Consider the following 6,000-nt stretch of genomic DNA (forward strand, 5'->3'; position numbering starts at 1 on the left):
TTGGCATAAGATGCAGATGGGGACAACAGATGTCCAGATCATCCTAAGGGAAGGTGAGGGAAACACTTGAGACTAACAAGCATAACACCCAGCTCAAAGTGGGAATATGACAGAATGAGTAAAATGACCAGGCATCGGTGTAGTGACTGGCACAGGGTAGAGGCATCAGTATAGCGGCTTGACAAGAAGATAAGCCTGGCTGCTGCATTTAGGATGGATTAGAGAGGGGAGAGTTTAGAGAGGGGATGACCAATCAGTAGCAAATTGCAGTTATCAAGCAAAGATCCTCCTGTCTTGCTCCATAGCCAGATAAGTCTGTTTGGTGTAAAAGATATTCTGAGGTGTTGTGACATCTAACTCCTGGCTATACTGCATTGTATTTTATCTAGTTCATTGCATGCTACATTGTATTCTTTGTTATTTTCTGCAACAAACATTATCCCTATTTTTCAACTAGGGACAGTCAGGGTTGCTCCAGCTTCACTGAGGTGGGGTAGTCCTTATCAGGGTAAGTGCTCTGCATTTAGGTAAGGCCTCATTGCATTAGTAATTAGAGTCAGATTTCTCATTCCCCCACTTTTGGTTTTGCTATTCATATTTTGTGTTCTCCTTGTTATTATATTGTGTCTTCATCCATCCTTTTAGGACTACTATTTACGTATGACCAGGACAAGATGTTCTGATCTCCCATTTAGGGAAGAGAATTGAATGCTGCAAAATCAGACCCTTATAAGTGCTAATGACATGGATACTTAGCAGTTGCTGGTTGCTTTAAAGAGGTTATAAGTGCTTCACAGCCTATATAGATAAGTGTGCCACACCATACAGGAGTACAACCCACACTGACAAAGCAGTGGTTTGCCCTGTAGTGTGCCACACTAGCATGCCATCCTGGGTTCCTCCGGTATCTATAGCAAACTGCATGCAAAAAAAAACACACTTATCTTTGGCTGTTATCATTGGTATCTTTTCATATTGTCCAGATTAGGTTTGTCAGCAGTCACCCCTCCCCCACCTTGGGTTGAGTTGAGTCGCTGCTCATAGGTTGGAACATGAACACTTTTGCTCCTCTATATAGCAATCTGGCTTGCTGCATGCTACTAGGGTACATGGTGATTGAGCCTTCCCTGCAGTATATATGTATATTGTATCTGGCTTCCTTTTCTGTGAGTTGTGTCTTTGTACATCTTTTCTCACTTCTGTGATTTCATATATGGACAGCTATTCAACTGAACACTCGCCATCCAGTGCTACATTGCCAGTGTGATTGGTCATGGCTTCCCTGGAGTTAGAGAGGCCAGAGACTGGCAATAGGCTGCTCACCATGTCAGCTTCTTTTTAAGGAGTTGGGTCATAATGAATGAATTTAAAAAGTAAATCAGGAAATAACAGTCCACCAATCCTGTAAGAAAAGCTGGCAACATTCTGTAGTTTTACCACTCATTTTTAAAAGTACTTCCGGATGTGAATGGCAGAAATGAGTATTGTTCTCCTGATGGCCGTCTATCTACCTCTAGTTATAAAAGCTTCGGCTTTACTCCTGATCTTCTGTTACTGACAGCAGTCACACCCCACCCTGATGTCTGTGTTCTTGCTGTACCTGAACTATTCGCCTCTGAGTAATCTGTTACTTTTCTGCCCAGTTAGTTGGTTTGAAGGGCATATCTCAGCCATGCGTCACAGGACGAAGATCTCAACCAACTGAAAGTCTAAATATATTTTGGACAGAACAATTGAGTATCTAAGGGTGTCACCATTGAGCAATGACACACATGGGTTGTCACCAACCAAACATAAAACCCCGCAGTGCATCATCAGTAGATATGTGGTTGCCCGCCGTCTCGGAATAACAAGACATCATGAGGACGTCACAGCTCCGGCTTCTTCTCGGGATCCTTCTATCACATTTTGGCTGTTCAGGTAAAACCTAAATTTGGATGATGAAGGAAATCCATAAATGATAATCACAAATGAGTTTTTTTGTGTATTTTTTAAGCATCTTCTAAGTTCGGGAGGGGAGTTTATCTAAACTCGCACAAGTTTTATAATCTGTTAAGTCTTATTGGTAAAGAATCTGATGAACGTCTGGGAGGATGTAGCAATAATAATGACATAATCTAGAGGCTTATTACAGTCTAGAAGAATACCCAGCACTGTAATTCTACTGCGCTCATTTACACCGCTGACAGGGAGCTGAAGAAGTGATTGGTCACCCAGGATGAGCCGCTGTGCTGGTTCTTTACATTGTCTAATTAGCCCGGATTTGTAAATTTAGTGGTAGTAGACGTTGATATGCTGTTATTACATAAGTGGGAGGTGTGATTGAAATACAGCATATTATTATTACTATTAGAAAATGTTAACTTGATAATTAAAGGGGTTATCTAGTTTTAAACTATTACAGTCTATTCTTAGGAAAAGTCAATCAATAGTAGGTCAGTGGGGTCTGCCACCCGGGAGCCCTGCTGATCAGCTATTCACCAGGCCAGTGTGCTCATGCACTGAGCTGATTTCTGCAGGAAGCACAAATCTCCGTTCCCACTGTAGTGGCCAGACATGGTATTTCAGGCTGTGTCCCCATTCACTTCAATGATAATTTTTGCCTACAATACCAAGACTGGCCACTGCAGTTAGAATGGAGCTGCCTGCTTCTTACAGAAATCAACTTAGTACATAACAGCACCAGCCAAACGTATGGGTGATCAATGGGGATCCCAGGTGGCAGATCACCGCTAATCTACTACTAATGTCCTATGAATATGACATCAATAGTTTACAACTGGACAACTCCTTTAATGCATTAAAAACACAGTTACAGCAAAATGGATTTTTTTCCAGTGGCTTTCGTTCTCATAAGTGTCAAGTTAAAGTTTGCTGCTGTAAAAGTAGTAGTACTAGAAATAGTAGTTTAATTTATTAGTAGGAGTGTTAGTAGTATAGTAGTATCGAATGGTAATGTCAGTAGTAGTAATAGTCAGAAGAACTAGGAGAAGAAGATTCCAGCAACGAGAGTAAAATCTCAGAAGCCCATTCACTCGGGCGTATTCTCTGTACATATTCAGGGGTTAATCAGATGGGCGTGTTTTAGTTCTGTGAAGCTGAGAAAGTGAAGTCCGCATAACCAGCAAAATAAAACCACTGATTTTAACCCTTTCCAATCCAATTTCCATCCTGGTTTTCCTAGGGGGCTTGCTCTATTTCTGCCATTATAAAATGGCGCTATATGCTGGCTAAAGCCAGTACTGCATGAAGTGAAACGTTGGATAGGCTCCAACAGCAGAGAGGCTGGCAATATACAGTAAGAGAGCCCGACAGCCTTAAATCATAATGTCTTTAGACGTCAGACAGTGGATTGGAAAGGGTTAATGTTTTCGTTGTCTCTAGTGGGATTCTCTTGCATTAATACTACGCCTGAGAAAACATATCCTACATGCAAGAATGATAGGGCAGGACTGTCCTTCCCGCTTTTTTTTCAACTTACGTGGAGTTGGAGTAGTAAAAATAAACGGTTCATGCACTAAAGCGCTCCGTTGTGGCTAGTGTATCAGTGCAGGTGCCCATGTGTTTTTGCCCTTAGGGTGCGTATTTGTCCCATTATGTGGCCAAGATAATCAGGGCCGTATAACGGGAGGAAAAGGAGCCATTGATTTCAATGGTTTTATTTTCATTAGCTCTTTCATCAGCGGTATTCTCGCCTGTTAAGGGCGCCTACCCACTTGCGTTGCCGATTTCCACGCGTGAAAAATGCGGTGTTTTTGCGCATTTTCCGGGCGGTTTTTGCGGCATTTTTCGCGGCGTTTTTTGCAGCCCTCCATTGACAATCATGGGTGCATTAAGAGAAAAATAAGGAGACATATGCAACTGACAGTTCCTATGTGAAAAAAACCCCACGAAACGGAAAAAAAAACCCAGATGGACAAGAACACATTCTATACTAATTGCTCTTGAGAAAAAAACGCAAAACATTACAGGAAAAAAAATCGCAAGTGGGTAGGCACCCTTAATACTGCGGACGAAAAAAGATAGGACTTGCCCTATCTCTCCCATATGCAGTTAACACGATGTACGGAAAAGATCGGGCAGGACCTATCTTCCAGCTATTTTTTTCAAAACTTTGTGCACTAGTGCAGAGTTTGAAAAGTCCGGAAAAAAAGCCAAAAGCTGTTCATTCGCAGCTACACTCCATAGCGACGAGCATACTTGTGCATACGGCCGTCTGCTTCGCCCTTAGGGCTCCTTCACACGGGTGAATTATTCATCAGTATCATCAGTATTTATTAGAGTCAGAAGTGGGACGGACAGAGAGAAAGTATAATGGAAAGACTTGAATTTCTTCCATATTTTGGACCTGCTCCTGGTTTTGGCTCACAAAATACTAATGAAAACTACGCCCGTGTGAAGGCGCCATAGAATTAAATTGGTGCATTAAGACGTGCATTTTCGACCTATGTAAAAAAAATTGCAGCAAGTTCTATTTTGGTTCATATCATGGACCAAAACCGCCTATGAAACCTATGGGAGTGTGAAAAAACATGTTACATGCACAATCCGGGTGGATTCAGACGAACGTGTATTTTTCCCTCGTGGCGTGATAATCACAGCCATATAACGGGACAAAACCACTGATATCAATGGATTTCAGTGGTTTCGTTTTCCCTATCGGGATTCTCAGTCGTTAATTGTACAAGCGAGAAAAGATAGGACCTGCTCCATCTTTCCTACATGTAGCTATTTAGCCTAACGAGGTCCAGATTTGTTCTTTTCCCCCTGGTTTTACACAGCGTATTGCATGTCCTTGCGTATTGTGTGCTATGGGGCCTTTTGGTGCATAAATAAGTAGGTTAATAGAGCAGGTTCTATATTTTTGCACACAACCCGAAATGCATACAAAAAAATCGGTAATGTGAAATAATCTATTGACATCAATGGCCTCTATCGTCTGCGTGCAAATACGCCAGTCTGAATTTGCGCTTATAATTTTAATGGCTAATTTACACTGCCGTAGGCGCGACTATGCTCAGCAGCACGGAGCGTAGTTGCACCTGAGCATGGGGAAGATCTTCCCCATTGCTGGCAGTAGTATGCTCTTTGGCCACCTCTAGCTGGGATACAAGATGTGATATGGGTGGGCATGGAAGCTCTAGTACCTTGTTGTACCACCTCTAGTTTGGATACAAGATGTGATACTGGCAGGCACGGAGGCTCTAGGACCATGTTGTACCGCCTCTAGCTTGGATACAAGATGTGATACAGGAAGGCATTGAGGCTCTAGTACCTTGTTGGGCCGCCTCTAGCTTGAATGCAAGAAGTTATATGGATTGGCATGGAAGCTCTATTACCCTGTTGAGCCACCTCTTGCTTGGATACAAGATGTGATATGGGTGGGCATGGAGGCTCTAGTACCCTGTTGGGGAGCATCTAATTTGAATACAGGATGTGATACAGGTGGGCATGGAGGCTCTAGTACTTTGTTGGGCTGCCTCTAGCTTGAATGCAAGATGCTATATGGGTGGGCATGGAAGCTCTATTACCCTGTTGAGCCACCTCTTGCTTGGATACAAGATGTGATATGGGTGAGCTTGGAGGCTCTAGTACCCTGTTGGGGAGCATCTAATTTGCATACGGAATGTGATACAGGTGGGCATGGAGGCTCTAGTACTTTGTTGGGCTGCCTCTAGCTTGGATGCAAGTGTGATATGGGCGACCATGGAGGTTCTAGTACATTGTTAGGCCACCTCAAGCTTAAATGCAAGAACTTATATGGGCAGACATAGAGGCTGTAGTATCCTCTTGGACCACCTCTAGCTTAGATACAAGATGTGATATGGGGGAGGCATGGAGGCGCTAGTACCCTATTGTATTGCCTCTAGCTTGGATACGAGATGTGATATGGGGGGCATGCAGGCTCCAGCAGCCTGTTGTACCACCTCTAGCTTGGATACAAAATGTGATACGAGCAGGCATGGAAGCTCTTGTACCCCGTTGTACCACCTCTAGCTT

Source organism: Eleutherodactylus coqui, chromosome 10 (genome assembly GCF_035609145.1).
Source record: "Eleutherodactylus coqui strain aEleCoq1 chromosome 10, aEleCoq1.hap1, whole genome shotgun sequence".
Lineage (NCBI taxonomy): Eukaryota > Metazoa > Chordata > Amphibia > Anura > Eleutherodactylidae > Eleutherodactylus > Eleutherodactylus coqui.